The sequence below is a fragment of the Vespula vulgaris genome, chromosome 14 (genome assembly GCF_905475345.1).
Source record: "Vespula vulgaris chromosome 14, iyVesVulg1.1, whole genome shotgun sequence".
In the NCBI taxonomy this organism is placed as follows: Eukaryota; Metazoa; Arthropoda; class Insecta; order Hymenoptera; family Vespidae; genus Vespula; species Vespula vulgaris.
Window position 1 is genome coordinate 1,631,175 of NC_066599.1, and position 20,356 is coordinate 1,651,530.

A 20,356-nucleotide genomic window follows, 5' to 3' on the forward strand; every position below is an offset into this window, starting at 1 on the left:
ATAACAACGAGATATTTTTGGACCGAACGAAATGAATCTTTTTTTTTTTTTTTTTTAACAATTTCGCGATACAACGAAATAAAGTGAAAAGGTAAAAATCAAACGGAGAGCGAAATAAAAAGAAAAAGAAAAGAAAATATAGCGCTAACTAACTTCGAAAAACGTTTCTATATATAATAAAACGAGAACGACGAAACTGTTAATCTACCAAACTATCAAAATACGAAAAAAAAGAGGGAAAAAAAACGAAGAAAAGAAAAAAAAAAAAGAAAATAGCAAGCTTTTCCAAACGCTATCAAAAAGGTACACGTAAGACGTAACATAAAGCGTACACGTTCGTATAGGGTTCAAAGGGTTAAAAGGTTACTAACGATTTTAAAATTGTTTGTAGAACTGGCCAGTTTAATCTCGGCAAAGGCGGGAATATAATTTTTGTCTGAGGAAAATCCTTTTCACGTATTCATGAATGTAAAGTCATACAACCGTGAGTCACTTTATGTTGGCAATGTTGAGTCTACGTTACTCCATCTCCATCTTCATCTCTACCTTCATCTCTAACTATATCTCTATCTCCATCTCTATCTCTATCTCTCTTTCGTTCTCATTATAATATTCCTAAATAAGTACGCACCATGAAATCCCACGACTACCGTCGCCGCTTAACACGAGATTCCACGGTTGATCCAAGATCATCTTCTTAGCGCGAGTTTACTATGATAATGCGAGGGGAGAATGATCGGGAAGAAGGATACCGTTGGAGATTTTCACAACGATTAAGAATTTACCCTTAGGGGATAACCGAAATTCTCTTCGAATCCCTACACTCCGTTTCCTTCCGAGTATTTTCGCCAATTTGTTTTACATTCGCGATAGAAAATTTCGAAACGATCCGAACTAAGAGAAATAAATTTTTATATTGTAAACGACGTGCTATAAACGACGATCGATCAAAAAAAGAAGAAAAGAAAAAGATCGATATTAAATTAAAGTTTACTTTTCGTTTGTCGTTATTAGTTATACATGAATGTATTGATAAAATTTACGAGATATCCTTTCTGCGCGATCTTTTTTAACGAATAGATAAAAAGAATAGGAGAAATAAAAAAAGAGAAAGTTACAAACAAAAATCTGTGACATGTAGAAATGTGTAAAGACAAGTAAATAAATAAATATTCTTAACTCGCGTGTTAAGGAAACTTATCGTGTTCGCATAATTCGCCAAATCACATTGTAATAATTAAACCTCTAACGACAGACGAGTATCTTCATTCGATTCGATTAAGATCAACGTTAATGGTATCGCTTTTAGAAATGAATTTGCAAACGAAATGATATCACATCGTATCGTATCGTATCGTATATACGATATACATATATACCTGTAACATTTCCATAACGTTCTCTCCATTTCTTTCCCTCTTTCTCTTCCTCTCTCTCTTTCTTCTGAATTATGGGGTTGGCTTCGAAAGTGCAAGAGTGAATTCCGCCACTTGGAACCGGATCAGCGGCTAACTTTTCACGCACTATCGTAAATCCACTCGTGTACTTTGAAACTCCGTAACTCACGATCGGATCATCGGAATGATACATTATGGTGTACCATATCGGCTGTCAGGCAGTGGTCTTATTCTACAAAAAGAAAGAAAAAGACAGAGAGAGAGAGAGAAAGAGAAAGACTTTTCCTTCTTTCACTTTGTCTTCTTTTTCTCTTTTTCTACTTCTTCTTCTTCTGTTTTTCTTTCTTTTTTCTTTTCTTTTTTTTTCTTACTTTCTTTCCTTCTTTCTTCATAGAAAAATGCACGTTCGAAGACGTATGATATGTATCTTTGGAATGCCCCTTCGGAAGTACATTTTTCCGCATTTGGTAGTAAAATTGTATAAAGGGGATAAAGAAATAAATCCGTTCTTCCCACTTCTTCTTCGTCTTCTTCGTCTTCTTCCTTCTCTTTTTCTTCACCCTTACCTCTTCGCATCCGATTAACATTCGTCATTCGACGCGTGGATTTACAGTTTTACGAGCTGGACCAACGGGAAATAGGACGTCGTTCGAATCGCTACTCGACTTTGAGAACGAGGTCTTTCCTTCACGAATAAAACGATATCGAGACGATTCCCTTCCATTTTTTTTTTATCTTCCCTCTTATCAACCTCATCTTTTATCTTTTATCTTCTGTCAAGCAATTTACAGTTTTGCTGATTCTCTTATCTCATCCGATTTTTTTTTGTATTCATATATGTGTGTATATACGTGTGTATATATGTACATGTGAGACAATGAAGAAGTATTCTATTTTTCGAGATCTATTTTGACATTTCTATTTGAATCAACTTAAAAATTATTTTTCCATTCTTCTTCTTTCTACGAGTATGAAAGAAAAAAAAAACAAACAAACAAAAATTGTAAGTATATTCATCCTTGAAACATAATTCTTTTTTCATCTAATTTAAAAGTTATATTTTCCTTTTTTTTCAATATTTAATTTTTTTTATAAACGTATACCTATAATTTTAGTTCAATCATTGTTACTTTATATTTCTTTCATTATGACGTACATTACTCCTTTTGTACAATTGTCAATCGTTACTATTTTCTTTTTACATTCTAAATTTGACAATAAAGTTTCTATCTGTTTCTTCTCTCTCTCTCTCTCTCTCTCTCTCTCTCTCTCTCTCTCTCTCTCTCTCTCTCTCTTTCTTTTTAATTGGTTTCGTAGAAGAAAACGAGACTCGATAAACCATGGTTTTCTTCATGGACGTCACTCTCGAAACCGTGTCGTTTAACCTTTTACGTTCGAGTTTCCGTGTGGACGGATAATATGGCCTCGCGTCCATTCAAAGAATGCACAGAGTTCTTCTCTCTTTTCTCTTGATTTGTATGTACTTAGCTGTGTATATAAGTATATATGTATGTATGTATGTATACGCATAATACAAATTCCATGAATATAAAATGGAGAAGAAGAGAAAGGTGGTCTTTTTCTTAAACGAAAGATATTTCAGAGAAGTAGAACAAATGAAAAGCGGAAAATATTACGCGAGTGCGAGTACCCTAATACGTATGTAAAAAAAAAAAGAAAAGACAGAAAAAAGCACAAAACGAAATGAAAAAATCAGAATGTCTCTATGTACATATATATGTATATAGTACATACATAAAACTTGAATTACTCTCTTGAATGAAGGACGACTCTCTTTTTTTACCATTCTCTTTTTTTCTTTATCCAATGATCTAATCTTGTAAGACAAAAATAAAATCATATTGGTCTCTTACGAAATTATAAAGAGAGATTTTGAAGAATTAATTTAACCTGATTTAATTACAATCGTAAAAATATTCTAGAAAAATTTCTCGAATGAGAATGATAAAAACAAAAGGTGTAACAATAACAATTAATTAACCTTATCTGTGAGACAGTTTCATCAAGTATTACTTATAGTTAAGAGAAAAAATACTTAAAGACTGATAAAATGAAATGAAAAAGTAAAGATAAATAAATAAAAAAATAAATTAATGAAACGACAAATATACGTATAAGCGTACGTCTTCGAAATGACATAACGTGGATAACGTGAATGATGAAATATTATTTGAACGAGATCGATGGTATTTATTTCTTAAAATACTTTGATAAATTATAAGATATAATCGATCAGTCGATTAAACTGTGTTAATCTTCTCCAATAAAAAATTAATTCTCTTTTGGAAGAAAAGAATTTTTAGAGTATCCAGGCAAACTTTACTCCCATAATTCCGGTTAAATATTCGACGAGCTAATGTTAAAGCATTAGATTCTCGTGTACGTCCAAAAGCAAGAGATGTTGAGGATCGGAGGGCAACGATGGAGGGGATGAGAATACCAAAGGGAATGGAACGATGCGAGAAACGCTGATGCCATCTCTCTCTCTCTCTCTCTCTCACACACACACACACACACACACACGCATACATATACTCACTCCGATCTATTGTGTGCAGGGAATTGTAGCGAGGCGTTGTAAACGTACGCCAAGATAGTTTCCATTAGACGTTCCGTTCGAGCGACGAAATAGGCAAGAGCGCTACCACAATTAGTATACGTCAGGTATACTAAGCATAATCATCGTTGAAATCGAGTCAAGAATACCCCAACGTAGAAATCTCGTTTGCGCTCCATCGACTCAAATTCTCCTCGATCTTGAAACATCAACGATTTCAACAATTATGCGCATCCTAACGTGTTCTTTTTTTTCCTTTCTCTTTCTCTCTCTCTCTCTCTCTCTTTTTTTTTTTTTTTTTTTTAATATATCGATCAATTATATTGAATTAAATTAAATTAAATTAAATTAAATTAAATTGAATTGAATTGAATTAAATTGAATTAAATCGAAACGAAACGATTTGAAAAAGATGAACTTACTATTCTACAAAATTTTAATTTATATATCTTTACAAATCATTGCATTTTAACGTTGAAAATCTACAATACAAGAAGAAAATAAATAAATTTAATACATGAAAAATTATTGGAAATGAAATAACGCAATATGTAAAATTCTTACTCGGTAATGTATATTCGATAGAAAGAGCGATCTAGACAGATAGAGAGAGAGAGAGAGAGAGAGAGAGAGAGAGAAAGAGAGGGAGAGGAAGATACGTATGTGTATGTGCGTGAAAGACCAGTTTCTATATGCATGCTGATCAGTTTATGCTTGTCAAACAGGCGGGTTACGTCGTCGTCGATACCGATTCACGATTCTCTCAAAGGCAAAATCCAGGATGTCGGTGGAGTGTGTCAACAAACTACTTCCCAACACCGACAGAGAAAGACAGATAGACAGACAGACAGAGAGAGAGAGAAAGAGAGTGAGAGAGTGAGAGATAGAGATAGATAGATAGAGAGAGAGAGAGAGAAAGAGAGAGTTTGAGCTTTCGCTACGGGAAACTCAATGGATGCTGTGCTACCATACGTTTATCTTGTCCATCTCGAGTCAGCAACGATCGTTTTCGATCGTCTTCGATCGGATTACAGAAAAATCTTTTCCTTTACCAGCGAACTGTGTATCTAAAGAGTTCTCTACGTGACTGTGAATCGAACTTTCTTATATATATATATATGTGTGTGTGTGTGTATGTGTGTGTGTATATTTGTGTATATAATACGTTGTCGACAGAAAATTGTGAAACTTTGATGATATTATTGCAATGTACGTAATATCCTCTTTTTTTCTCTTCCTTCCACGTATCACTGTAATAAATACGATTCAATTTCAAGTTGAAATATTTATTAAATAAAAAAGAAAATGAGAAATCTCTCGATTCTTTATATTAATTATCGTCGATATTTCGAGATCGAATGTTGCAAGCTCGACAGATAGATACGAACGTATATAACGATGTACGTATATAAACAGAGAAGAAAATCGACGAGAGGAAAATAGTGCGTGATAGTCATTGTTGGTTCTGTACAGTTTGGTGACATCTGAAGAAGAAGAAGAAGAAGAAAGAAAGAAAAGAGAGAGAGAGAGAGAGAGAGAAAAAACACACACAAAAAAGTACATAGTTCCGAGTGTAGGCTTTCTAGTTCTCTAAGGTTGAATGCAACAACTTTGAACGAGTAAAAAGAGGGAGCGACGAAGAGAAAGAGAGAAGACAAAACGAAAGAAAGATAGAAAAGGACAGAGAGATCTCTGGCTATGGTATCAGTCTCACTACGGTTGAACGTTAAAAAGAAATACGAGAGAATATAGAGGGTAGAAAATACAAAAAAGGGAAGGAAGGAAGGAAGGAAGGAAGGAAAGAAGGAAGGAAGGAAAAAAGAAAAAAGGAAAAAAGAAAAAAAGAAAGAAGGAAAGAAAGAAAGAAAAAGCGAAGTCAAAGGTCGTGAGAAAGAAAAGGGAGGGAAAAAAACGAAAGAAAGCAAAGGAGAAAGATAAAGAAAGAAAACGAAGCATGGAAAGGGGTTCGACGAAGATTTTCGAAGAAAATCGAAGGAAAGAAAAAGGGGAAAAGGATAGAAGATATCGAGGACTACCCCTAGACACTCACTCTCTCTCTCTCTCTCTCTCTCTCTCTCTCTCTCTCTCTCTCTCTCTCTCTCTCTTCGTGGTGGTGAACGTTTCTCGAGTCGGAGCACGCGCGACGTAATTGTGAGGGCGGTTGGAGGGGTTGAAAGAGGGTGGCTGAGTTCGGTGGTGTGGAACGAAGGAAAAGGAGAAGAGGTAGGTTGGGTTGAGTTGGGTTGGGTTGGGTTGGGTTGGGTTGGGTTGAGTTGAGTTGGGTTAGGTTGGATTGGGTTGGGTGGGATAGCTGCTAAGGGTGAAGGAAGCTGTTCCTGGTCGACGACGAGGGAAGACCGACTCATTAAACCACCCCACCCGCTACTCACATGGCATACGGGATCGCCAATAAAATCATCCCCCGATCATCAAGGTGATAAAAGTAATGCTACTTCGAGGTAGACGAGCGTGCCTTGGGAACGATAGAAAATTAAACCGAGCTCTTCTCTTCCTCTTTTCCTCTCTTAAACTCACCCTTCGGAAATCTAGATTATCTACAGCTAGAGAAGGGATCGTGGTATAGCGCGTCCTATTCCTGATGGCGACGGTGGTGATGGTGATGGTGGTGAATAGTAGTGGTGGTGGTGGTGGTGGTGGTCGTCGTCGTACTCTTCAAAGTTTTCGCGCTAGTTTGAAATTTTTATTCTCGACTAATGAGAGAGAATGCCTTGAGAATCCTGAAATTGGTTTGTTATTATTTTATATATTATCTAATAATTATATACTTTACACTTTACGATCGTATTATGTTTGTATATGATACGTGATAATTTATTACGATTAATAACGTATCTAATATAACGATAATTTTCTTCTTGTTTTAATAAAGAATTTTATTAAATTTTTATCTATTTTGAATCAAGGAAATTTCAAGAAAAGACTTCGTAAAAATGTCGGCCATTCCCGTGCCGCGATAATGACAGCTATTTGACTGATTTTTAAACAAAGCCAACTACTTCGACCCCATCATCTTTCTATCTATCTTTCATTGATCCTTTTCAAACACGAAAATACAGACTTCGTTCTTAAGACATTCTTCTTATGAAATTCTCTACCTATCGTATTATTTTTCTCATATCGTTTCATCACTCGTTATTCGATCTAATTGTAAATCTAATCACGCGTTCCGCCTTATTCGCGGATTAGAAATTTTCGATAAAGATCGATGAAATACCTTCGAGATTATCCGTAGTTGTTCGTAAAGGTAGAAAAGGAGAAAAGAAAAAGAAATAGAAAAAGAAAAATGGAGATAGAACAATGAGATAAAAACGTAAGAAGGATCTTCTCACGTGGAAGGGGAGAAAAAGAAGAATCATCGAGAGGATTCGGACGCGGTGCGGAAATCCGCCGTTCGAACGCCAAAGCCGATCACGACGTACTTACCTTCGAAAGCCGATACGAAGATCAAAGTCGAATCCCCCTTTTTAGAAGTTAATACGCTAACGATCGAACAAAAGGATTGAAATTTATAATAATTTTTACGAACGCTGTTCCTCACTTTTTCTAACGTAATATATTCAAACATCCTTAAGAATTTTATTAACATTTTTTTTGTTGTTTGTTCCTTTAACATTTCTATCTAATAAAATTCATAATGATACTTACAACTGTTTCTATACAAGTTTTATTATATTCCTCAATTGTATAGATTTTTCTTTTCTTTTCTTTTTTTTTTTTTTTTTTTTTTTATTTGCGAACGAATCTTATTTCTGATCGGAAAGATATATTAATAACAACGATAAAAATATAAACGCACATATATACGAAGACAACCTTTTTATAAAACTATTATTATAAATAAATAAATCGATCGAGTATCCCACGAATGCGACTAACACGATTAATTCAATCTTTCAACGAGAATTTATTAGTCAATAACTAATACTATACTACGGTTAAGTATACAATTCATGAATGAAATTCTCATGAATATGAAGAAATTTATTGAGAATCGCGAACCAAGCAATTGAGTCGAATAGCACGAATGTTATACTTGATAAATCTATCTATAGAGATAAGATAAAATAGATATTAGAACGAAATGGAAGAAAGGAATAGAAAAAGAATAAAATCGAGATATCGTTCGTTAACTCTTGAATCGCGATCTTACTTTTTCGCAGATGAACTTTTCGTAGAAGAAAAGTTTTTTCTTAATTCCACACACGCGACTCTCAGGGACGTACGTGACGAGATATTCTCCCTGGTCGAGAAAGATAAGGAAGAGAATATAAGATCGTAAACGCAGGACCTTTCCAGAGAACAAAAGGTATACGGTATGTAGTTTCTTTCTCACACTCTTTTCTCGAAACAGCTATCCTTCTTCGTTCCTTAGGGCACCGTCCTGCGAGACGAATGAAAAACGAGCGACGCGGAGGGACTCCGTTGGCTTTCGTCCCTAACGTCCTTCGAAAGAAGAAAAGAAATAGGCGTGTGCACGTGGAATAATTCAGTCTTTCTATTCGCGTATATGACATCTTTCGAGTTTCGAACGAAACGTCTTCGGATGCGTCGTGGGAACCAACGAATAATAAGCCGTCGTTTCTGTTCTCTTCTTTTTCTTTTCTCTTATTATTATTTATCAAACGCAGCGAAGAAAAATATGGTACAAACGCTTCGTATCGATACTTGACGACGATGATAATTATTATACGTTATAAACGTGTTTTTATCAAAATACGTATCGCATTGATTTAATTATTAATTATATTTCAAGACGATAAATTACGCATTAATAATACAAACGTTTAAATACGTACTCTATTAAAGAATTCGCTCGGACGATCCATTAGATTCGAAGAGGATAAATTATATACATACCTGTGAACGGAACGACCACTTAAACCAAACTGACCTTTTTCTCTCTGTTAGAAGGTTCGTAGGAATGTTTACTATTACTTATAACCCCTACTACTATAGACGACGTGACCTAGACCGTGTACCCGACACTTGTGTATCGATCGCTTCGTATATTTACCTACTAAAATCTAAAGAGGAAAAAAATAGGATATTTTGTTGACTGTTCGCCTTTGCACGAGTCATCGAAACATGACGCGTACAAAATTACATCGCAAATATATATATAGATAGATAGATATATAATAGGAAATATTTGTCTGTATTTTCTCATTTTTATTCTCGAATCGATTTATCCAAAATCAGTTTAATGTTTTAATCTTTCACACACAGGCTCGATATTTTGTAATCCTGTTAATTCCCTTCATCGAATTTTTAAAACATTTTTACGTAGTTTTGTTTCTTTTTTTTTCTTTTTTTTTACAATACATTTATCAGAGGATTCAATGCTCTTTGCAGATTAGAAAAAATGTAATAATATTCTTTTTTTTCGTTTATTGGATTATGATAGAGACAGAGAGAGAAAGAGAGAAGCTCGATAAAAATATATAAAATTAAAACGATGATTAATAATAATATTAATATTAATAACGTCAATTTTCATCAAATCGATTGGCATTCAATTTCACTACGCGAGTCAGACCAACATAAACTTTATTGTTATACATATGTACAAAACGATACCGATTTATTCTTTATCTTTCAATTCTTTGAAAATCGATTTATTCCAAATCAGTTGAACGTTTTAAATCTTTCATATACGTTGATATTTTGTAATCCATTTAATTCCTTTCATCGAATTTTTTGTTACATTTCGTACGATTTATATCGCGAAATATTTGAAACAAATCTTTCAGTTATTTAAACGATCAAATTTATCACAGTGAGGATTCAATGATTTACAGATTAGAAAAGAATAATATAGATTACCATATTGATGGCACGCGTTTCGAGTTCCAGGTCGGCTAGTAGTAGCACGATCGAAGGATTTCACCTACATAATTGAGTTAATTTGCGAATCGGGAACACTGGAGATATATCGATCGGTAACACCGGAATCGAGAGCATTGGAGCTTGCAAATTAGTCACAGCACGCGCACGGATCGGTTTAGCAGATAGGATACTATTGATTTAAGGCGTCCTTACGGCTCGCGAGACGAGGAGAATGAATTGGCTGGCTGCTTGGAGAGTGTGTGTATGTGTGTGTATATATGTCTATACGTTCGTGTATGTATAATAGGTTCTACTTTGAATAAATGAGACAAGAGTACAAAGTATGAATAATACAACGTATCGGGCTCAAAGAAAAAAATAATACAAGTACATATTACGTATCGTGAGTGTTACGAATTGATGCGAATTAAAGAGGGAAAAAAAACAAAAAGAAAAGATAGAAAAAAAAATTAATATTATACATTTTTTCATTCTGCTCGTTTCAATGCACGTACGATTATTTTTTGCATTTATTAAGAAAGAATTATCTCATTTAAATTTCTAACCATCAAGGACTAGACTCGGTTTGTATTTAATTATAATGGATGTTTAATCGTCTCCGCTAATTTTTTTTTAAATTAATATATATACATACATAAATACATATAAAAAATAGATCATACTCGAAAAGATCGAACCGACATAAACATATTAGTAAAATCATAACAATTCCAGTGACAAAAAATCTCATCTCACAAGACTAAAACAATCTTAAACAATTATTAACAATCGAATTCTAAGAGAAAACGCTAAAAAAAAAGAATCGTGAGAGCAGATGTAGGACGGGCAATTTTGGTCTTAAAGAAAATATTAGACTAACTATCTCTCTCTCTCTCTCTCTCTCTCTTGCTCGAGGAAAACGAATTCTCCTTAATCTCAAACCATCCCTTCGGAGGTACCAACGAGGTTGGAGGGGCGAGTTTGGGGTTGTTGGAAAGAGGTCTAGACGGGATAAGGAGAAAGAATGGGTACGTGCGCGTGGAATAATTTAGTCCCTTCTCTACCTCTACCTCCCTCTCCCACCCCTCTCTCTCTCTCTCTCTCTCTCTCTCTCTCTTTCTTGCCTATGATTCCTTTCAACTTTCGAGAGAAACGTGCGTCGCAGAAGCGCGACGTTTCATTCGCTATCCTCCACCTCCCTTCCTCCCTTCCTCCCATCCTTCAACCCTCACCCCAAACGCCAAACCCCAAACCCCCATTTTCTACACTTTTCCCTTCCCCTCTAGGCATTTGCAGTCCTCCGTGTTCCTTTCTAGAAACGCCGCCGCGTGCTGGAAAACAAACGGGACAGGCCGGGTTACAGGAGAGAGTGCGCATCAGGCAACACAGCAACGCGGCAAACGTGCTAGAGCAATAGGACATAGAGAATGAGATAGATAGATAGATAGATATATATATAGAGAGAGAGAGAGAGAGACTGGAAACCGGGCGAAGCGTTGAGGTATTTATATTGGCTTCTCGCCGCGTGACAGTGATCTACTGGGAATTCGACCCTCTGTCCTCTCTTCCGGTGGCTTTTGTCTTTCGTTTTTCCACCTTCTAAAACTTCCCTTTCCTCTACCGACTTTTCCATCCCTTTTTCTCTTTGCTCTCTCTCTCTCTCTCTCTCTCTCTCTCTCTCTCTCTCTCTCTCTTTCTCTTTTCCCCACTGTCAAATACATGTCCCTCTCTCTCTCTCTCTCTCTTTTGCTCTTTCTTTCTCCCTCTCTCTTTCTATCTCTCTTTCTATCTCTCTTGCTGGATTAGTCAAAGAACAGAAAAAGAGAGAGGTGGAGGAATACCAATGACATCGAACTAATATAAAAGCTCTGACACAATTCAAGTATTTTACAAGACCAGTTGAATTGTGAAAGAGAAGAGCAATAATGTAAAGAGAAGGACAGAGAATTTACTTTTCGCAATTCGATTGTATGATCACCCAAAGCTAGCAATGCGAGTTCCGGTCATTTGAAAAATTTAGTTAGAGACAGACTCTAATCGTATGTTCCCCCCTTTTCATGAAAATCTTTAATAAAGGGCGAAAGATTCATGCGTTATTTCGACGGAAACTAAAGTTAATTTGAAGTTTTATGGAGTTTTTCATATAGGGAATGAGAATATTACTTCGAATGCGAAAAAAAGATCCCATCGGCTAGTCCATGGTACGACCAAGGAAATAGATTTTATGGGATTATTTTTTGAGATTGAGATATTCCTAAGTTGTTTTTTTCCTCTTTTTCTAACAATTTCTCTCTACAATTTCAACTTTTTGTAATAACTTAATATAAAATATAAGTATAACACTATATAATACGTGTATGTGTAATCATTTATATCGAATTGAGTAATAAACAAATATTGTTATAAAATAAAATAAAATATCATTTATATCTATAAGTCAGACGGGTAATATATAATAATAAAAACGTAACTCGAATTTAATTTAAAAGCCAAACATTAAAAGTTTGAAATCCAATTAATTTTTTATGACCTAATTTTTCGTTCGTGCTTATAATATAACAAAAATTATACGACGCGCGAAAGTTATAGAGGGCGTTATTTATTATATCCCACTTATATTTTATACTAAAAATAAAAATCACTAAAAATAAATTATATATACTAATTAGATATTACACTGTAATAAAATACTGTACGAATTTGTATGAAAGAAAAAAAATTGTAAAGAAACACCTACGAAAAAACTTTCGAATATGAAGTGAAGATATAAACTTCTAAATCTAACTTTACAACTATGGATTATAATTATATAGCGTATGTGTTACGTCCACAGAGTTTCGTAATGGTTTGTAGTAGAGAGAGTTTTTATCGAATATGAGTTAAACTGATGAATGAAACCTAGATATTTGTACGAATTTGTGTTTTAATTTATTAATGACCCGACTAATGCCGGGCATACAAAAAATTTGATTATAGACTCATCAATTGTTCCCCTCCACGGAAATCTTTAGTAAAAGGCGAAAGATTTATACGTGTACTGAAGGGAAACCAGAGTGAAGATCCATACTAACGATTTGGTAAATATATAATATCAGAGATATTAACGTTTGTGAGAAGATCATCCTCCTGGTGGTTGAAATACTAACTATAACTACCGTGGAATTTAAATAATTTCTTTAAAGAACTTTGTTAGAGTTTTATACGAGTATAAAACTTTTCAGACGACACTGGACAAATATACATTTTGTACTGGCTATTTAAACTTAATAAAATTTTTATGTTTATATTCTTTTGTTAAAAACAACGTTAATAATTTTCTGTTAACATCGAACACTGCATCACATTGTATTATTTCTATCTATTTTTTATATAGCGCTTTTGAAAAAAATATTGCGATTATTTTTTTGAAAAGATTTATAATTTTCTAACGCTGTAAATTGTTTATAAAATACTTACGTAATAAAGGGATTAAATTTAACCGGAAAAAAGTGAGCGTTTTATAAATTCAATACACCCAATTCATCTCCTCATACACACAACCAAAGTAATTTAAGTAAGCTAAAAAAATTATGTTTGGTTCATAAGATTTATATATAATAATATTCCTAATAGTCTATAAATTATTTAAAAATACTGCTAAGAAAAAAATGAAGATTAACTATTTTCTTTGACGCTATTTTTATAAACAACACTACTCTAAAAATATACTCTTGCAAAGGAAAAAAGTTAAAAGAATGTTGTAGAGTAAACCTTTTATGAAGATGAAAAAAAACTTGGTTTAATAAAAACATTGTAATATATTATCGTTAATATAAAAAAGTATTGTAAATACTTTGGAATCGTATGAATTATTAAAAATCCTCACAACGATAATACTTTTCAACTTAAAAAGACCAGTAAAGTCAAAGAGTCTCATGACCTTAACAAATCTGTATTATCACGTGAAGCTAAAAAAAATTTTGTTTTAATTAATTAATGAACCCGACTCTCGTCGGGTATTCAAAAATTCGATTATAGACTCATCAATTGTTCCCCTCCACGGAAATCTTTAGTAAAAGGCGAAAGATTTATGCGTGTATTGAAGGGAAACCAGAGTACCTAAACAATCCTATCCTTCTCCTTAAATCTAAACCTAACTCCCATTCACTATCGAGAAAATTCGCCATCTACTGGTAGACATGACAGTTAATGCCTACCCAAAACCAATTCTATCACAATTGTCAAACTTCCTATTGTCAATATGATCAAAAGTCAAAATAATAAATGCAAACTACGTTCGACGAGATTATTTAATAATAAAAAGATAAAAAAATAAATAAGTAAAAAATCGTAATAACGTAAAATAATAATCGTCTCGAATTGTTCATTCAAATGACAATCGAGAACATTATAGGTATCTCGATAAAAATTACTAGATCAAAAGGAAATGACATAATAGTGAAACAATAAAACATTATACAGAAGTAACGAAGACTCATTAACTCGTTATCCTTTGTCTTCTCATTTACAGGAGAGTATAGCATTATCGTTACCGAAGTATGTACACATAGTCTATACTTATACAACGATACGAATGCAGGTAGATGCATATATGCAAGAAGTTCCTTAAGTGCTCTCGTACTTTTGCTTACGCTTAATACACCTCGAATCATTGATGTGTGTATACGAGAAAGAGAGAGAAAGGGGGAGAGAGAGAGAGAGAGAGAATGAAATGGCAATGTAACGATCGTATTTACTGCCTGTTTTCGTTCGATTGTCAACCTACCAGATTCATTTAATTTACCATTCCATGTCATCGTTTAGTAATGAATCAAACTCGTTTACCTTTTTTTTTCTATATATATAGTTGATTGTGATTCGATCAATTATTATCAATGAATTTTTATTCCTATTTACGAGTTTTCATTAAGACAGATTTACACAATCTAAATTTCTACAAATAGCTTTTTTGCTGGTATTATAAATGTATGAGATGAATTTATAGATATAAATATATTATAAATATTCGAATTAAATTTCTAACAATAATGGAAACGATATTGACGACAATGAAATTATATTTTCATTTATTATAAATGAGATTGCTTGATATATATATATATATATATATATATATATATATATGTATGTATTAAGTCTATAAATTAGAAACATTATTCTTTATTAAATACAATTACAAGAGCAACAGTAAAAAAAAATTTTACTTTTAATCAAATTAACTATATTTCAAATTAAATTTAAAAATATCTTATATTTTATTATCGTTAAATACATAATTTTAAGTAGATGATAAGATTATAAAAAGAAAAGAAAAGAAAAGAAAATCCAAAAAGAGAACGAAATTGAATTTAAAAGATTAGTTGAGAAAGAGACGAGTGAGAAACTGTACCAGAAATAAATGAAGAGAAAATTCTTGAGGAGAAGTGTTTTTATTTATCTTTTCTTTAATATTTTTTTCTCTTTTCTCGTCATCCTTTTCTTTCTATCTCTCTATCTCTCTTTCTCTGTATCTCTATCTCTATCTCTCTATCTTTCTCTTTATACTCGTCAGGCATCGAAACATGAACGTCAGCATACTCCAGCGTTCCACGCTATGGAATAATTAGATCAGTCGCGTTTACCCGTGACTTACGTCGAACAACAAGCGAGCCGAAGGCTAAGCACGTGGATAAACAGAAAAGCAAACTGCACGAAAGTATTGTAAATAGAACGAGACAAACAAAGTGATTCCTCCTGGCCGTGTTGTGCCACCGTCGACTTTGAACCACCAACAACGATGAAACGACCTTTATCTTTTCTCTTTTCTCCGCAATAAAATGATGTCTACGCGTAGTACGTGGTATATAAACGTATATAAACGTTATATACATGTATCTATATATAATACATGGATATATATATATATATATGTATGTATTATATAGTAAGTACGTAGATAGGTATGTATCGTCTGCATGCAAACAAACACAATGAAACGTGAAACGTTCAAATACACTCGGACGTAATTTACTTTAAAAGTTCTCTCTGTATTCGTTTAATACAGGATGACTCAAAAGTACTTACTTAAACGATCTTTAAAATCAATTATTCTTTTCCGAGAACTAGAGGAAACTATTTTAGGCCTGCAGTTTAGGCTCTTTCGTAGTTTTACAATTCGATAGGAAAAAGGGAACAAAAAAAAAAAAGAATGAAAGAAAAGAAGAAAACAAAAATTGATTGACCTAAAAAGTCTGGGAAAAGAGAGTAAAATTGATTTTTAAAATCACTTCAAAAAGGGACACACTTTTGTCCGACATAAGGGCTTTTCGCTTGCTCTTTATATGAAAGAGAAAAAGAAGATCGATTTTTATCCATGAAACAAAATAAAAAAGACTCTTTCTTTTTTACGAATTGTAGAAACGTATTAAACGATAGTAATAAATGAGTTTTCTTGCTTCTTTGATAAAACTCTTTCTCTCTCTCTCTCTCTCTCTCTCTTCTTTACTAAAGCAAAAAAAAAAGAGGGTGGGTGGGGGTGGGGGTGGGGGTGGAGGTGGGATTGGAGGATAGACGAAGAAGAGAAGAAGAGTGTGGCACGATGTAGCAACATCTGGGTTGGGAATTCGGCTACTTCTAAGGGGAAGACAGGAGTCGTTGAAGTTACAGGATGTCTCATACAACTTTACCAATATCCAAGAGGCGAGTATCAAGAGAAGGTGGTTTAGAGAAGAAGAGAGTGGGGAGCAAGGGGCTAACATTTGCGCAGGATGACGCGTTTGCAGGTAAAGAGAATGGCCTTTAGGCACGTACAACGCTCGATGTATTTGCAGGACCTTCTCCCCTTACCTGCGCACAGGACTATAGTTCCTAGTATTTTCTTTTTCTTTTCCTTCTTTTTTTTTTTGTTTTTTGCTTCTCTTTAAACACGTCCATTATAGTACGTATCTTAATTATCCATATAATCAACGTAGCCTTTTAGTTCTTTTTTTTTTCTTTTTTCATTTTTTTTTTTTTGCTTTTAAGTGTAGTAGATATAAAAAATTAGAGATATTGAGAATAGTAGATATTTTTTTTTTTAATCTTGACATCGCGAAGTGTTGATAAAAATTTGTTTTATTTATCGGTTGATCAAATGAGAACGATATAAAAAAGACCATGTTACATGTATGTATGTATGATGTATGTATGTATGTATTTTTATTGATGAAACAAAATATAATGTAAATGTATACTTTAATATTATTTATGATATTAATACGTAGTATTCTTTTCTCTGTTTTCTCCTTCTCTTTTTTTCTTTTTTCTTTCTTTATATACATATTAATTTTTGTTGGTTTACTTTATTGTATCAAAAACTATATATCAAGAAATATTTATTGTTAATAAGTGTATATGGGCAGGTTTTATCGCAAGAGTTAAAAAACTTAATCCACGGTGTATATCGTCGACTTTATGGGTTTACTCGTTACAATCTTCGCGGAGCTTATACGAGAATAACAACTGTGTAGCACGCAATAGGACGTGCTCGGCAAAGGCAAAGTGGCGAGAGAAGGAAAAACGAAGAAGAATAGAAAGAAAGTCCAAGTATTATATACATATATATATATATATATATATACACATACACACATACACACACATACAAACAGAAGAAAGAGGTGAAGAGAAAACAGATTGTAAAAAAGATTTCAGAATGAAAACGTTTGTTAGAAATTAAAGAATTTTCAACGATAATATGTTCAAAGAAAGCGTACTGCTTTTCTGAAAATATTCGACTTAAAAACTTTATAATCTTATGTTAGCAGATATAGACGACGAAAATTTTACGACGACAATCAACGTTTTTCTTTGACGATTAAAAGGATTACGTAAACTATTTCAAATTTCTCGAGTAATCTTTGTAGACGAAATCGGCGCGAAATTTTTAAACGATTTTATAAGTACTTACAAATTGCGCCAAAAGTTTCCAGGTGATTTTAAAAATCAATTAACTTTTCATGACATTTTTTTTAAGCTAATTTTCTTTTCTTTTCTTTTTTTTTTCCAGATCGTATAATACTACTCAACCTAAGAACTCTTGGCCCAGCCTGTACTTAGTCAACGAGGGAAATATCTTTTTTATATTTAAATAAATTAACAATTTTTCTTCGTGTTCGTATGGTTCGTGAAATTTATTTGATTGAAAAAGATTTTCCGAGAATACATACTTCAAAACGTTTTCAATTTACGGACAGGTTGAAATTATATTGCTTTTGAAAAAAAAAAAGAATAAAGAAAAAGAAAACAGAAAATAAAAAAATGAATGGGGAAAAAAAGAAAAAAGATAAAAAAAAGAAAAAGAACGATACGATCCACTTACTTTTATGCATCCGAGCTATTCAAACGCGTGTTCTCGAGTGCATACGTAGTACAAGCCACGACACACGTTTCCATCGAATATCGTTTAAGTTCGAATACGAACAACCCTTTCGACTATAGAGAAACTTCAACGCAAGAGATTCTTTTTCTTCTCTTTTTCATTCACTAGTTTACCAACCAACTCTCTCTCCTTCTATATATATATATATATATATATATATATATATATATATAATATATGTATGTATATATATGTACACATATGCTTTAAAATCTCCAAGCGCGACACAGAAAAATTCAACTTTCTGTCCCATTTATACACCGTGAAAGCTTTGCAACGTAATTCCTACAAACGCATCTATTACTATGCACTTTCTAGCACAAAAACTATATCTCGAAAAAAAAAAAGAAAGAAAAACAAATTTAAACAAAATATATATATGACAGATCTTTGTTGACTCAACAAAAAAAAAAAGGAAGAAAATTCATCTTTGGAATCGATGCGAATCGACATAAAATATAATCGATTCGAACTAACGTAAAACTAAGTTTCACGAGTATCGAGCTACGATCAAAGTCATTCATCGGGGATTCATTTTAACGATTATGTTACGACATTCATTGATTTCATCGTAACAATTCGTAAAGGTTCATTTCAAACGACCTAGTTTTCCGGCCTGATAATAAATAAAACGATCTTTTCTATACACGGATAGAGACGTACATATACGAGTGCTCTCGAACGTGGAAAGCGGATAAACAAGACGATTCAGCGATGTTCAGGTGCCACTGAACGGTAAATAGCGAATCGTAAATCAGAAAGTAAAGAAGAAAGAAGTCGCGGTAGTGCGTGAAAAAGAAAGAAAGAAAGAGAAAGAGAAAGAGAAAGAGAGACAGACAGAGACAGAGACAGAGACAGAGAGAGAGAGAGAGAGAGAGAGAGAGAGAGAGAGAGAGTACCATTTCTCGCGAGCAAAAAGAAAAACACACTTTTCTCGACTTTTCATCCTATTCTCGTACTAAGGAAAAGAAGAGATATCCGATAAATTCTCTCTCTCTCTCTCTCTCTCTCTCTTGTAGTAAGGATAGCCACTATACGGTTTTCACCCTGCTAGTGGCTCGACAGATGGATAAAGAAAACGAGAAATAGAAAGAGAGAAAAAGAAAGAGAGAGAGAGAGAAAGAGAAAGAGAAAGAGAAAGAGAGAGAGAGAGAGATAGAGAAGGAGATAAGGAATACGAAGGTAAGATAGAAAAGGAGAGCATTATCGAGTACGAAGGATCGAGGAGAAGGCGCATGGAATACGGTACTTTATCCCGTCGTCATACATCCTCCGTCCCTGAAATCGTCGAATATATATTTCTCACGTTGTGACCTCGTTGAAGAAAGCGGGGAGTGTCTCTGAAGGAAGAAAAAGGATAGGACGAACAAACCAAAGAGAGAGAGAAAGAAAGCAAAAGAGAGTGAGAGAGAGAGAGAGAGAGGGAAGGAGGAGGGAGTGGGAAAGAGACAGAGAGAGAGAGTGAGAACAAGGTACGATCTCGTAAGGTAGATAGAGCACGTATACGAGATGGAACAAAGTGAAAGCTAAAAGCGTACGTATTTAGGATCGATGGTGGCTCGGTCCTAGTAATTTATCGCTTCCCCTCTTTCACCCTTCCCATTCCCTTTTACTTATCCTTCCCTACTTTGTCCCTCTCTTACGCGAATTTCGATTACTTTGGAGTACCGGCTCGGTCACTCGTCTATCGAAGCTATCTCACTCTCTCCCTCTCTTTCTCTCTTTCGATCTATCCAACAACCTGTTTATCTCTATCTCGAGTAGCCAGTCCCCCCCCCCTCTTCTCTCTCGCTACTGTTTCAACTCCCCTACTCTGTCCTACTAACGTTCGAAGGGACTTCTGGATGCGTTTCCTAGGCACACCGTGACATACACTCCGAACTGCAAAACATACACGAAAGTTTATATATATATATATATATATATATATATATATATATATATGTAAGAGAGAGAGAGAGAGTTGAAACGATAGCAACCACGAAACCACCGAATTTCTGGCTTCCTCCTTCATCATCCTTCGAGTACCCAACCCTCTGTATCAACACCGTTGAGCAACAATCAGAAGCTCTGATTGATTCTGCGTCGGCTCTCTCGTTACTGGACCGGATATTCTCTCTCTCTCTCTCTCTCTCT

The 20,356-nt window shown here is 34.0% G+C and overlaps 1 protein-coding gene and 2 non-coding genes across 4 annotated transcripts in view; all 3 read right to left on the bottom strand.

The window, feature by feature from the left end:
- Positions 1 to 20,356, bottom strand: part of LOC127068897 (neurotrimin-like) — a 245,585-nt gene that overhangs the window by 119,486 nt on the left and 105,743 nt on the right. The window lies entirely within an intron of this gene.
- LOC127069244 (U5 spliceosomal RNA) lies at positions 12,759 to 12,879 on the bottom strand. Its single transcript, XR_007783390.1, has one exon. It is a non-coding gene; the product is annotated as a U5 spliceosomal RNA (small nuclear RNA).
- On the bottom strand, positions 13,801 to 13,920 carry LOC127069243 (U5 spliceosomal RNA). The gene has a single exon (XR_007783388.1). It is a non-coding gene; the product is annotated as a U5 spliceosomal RNA (small nuclear RNA).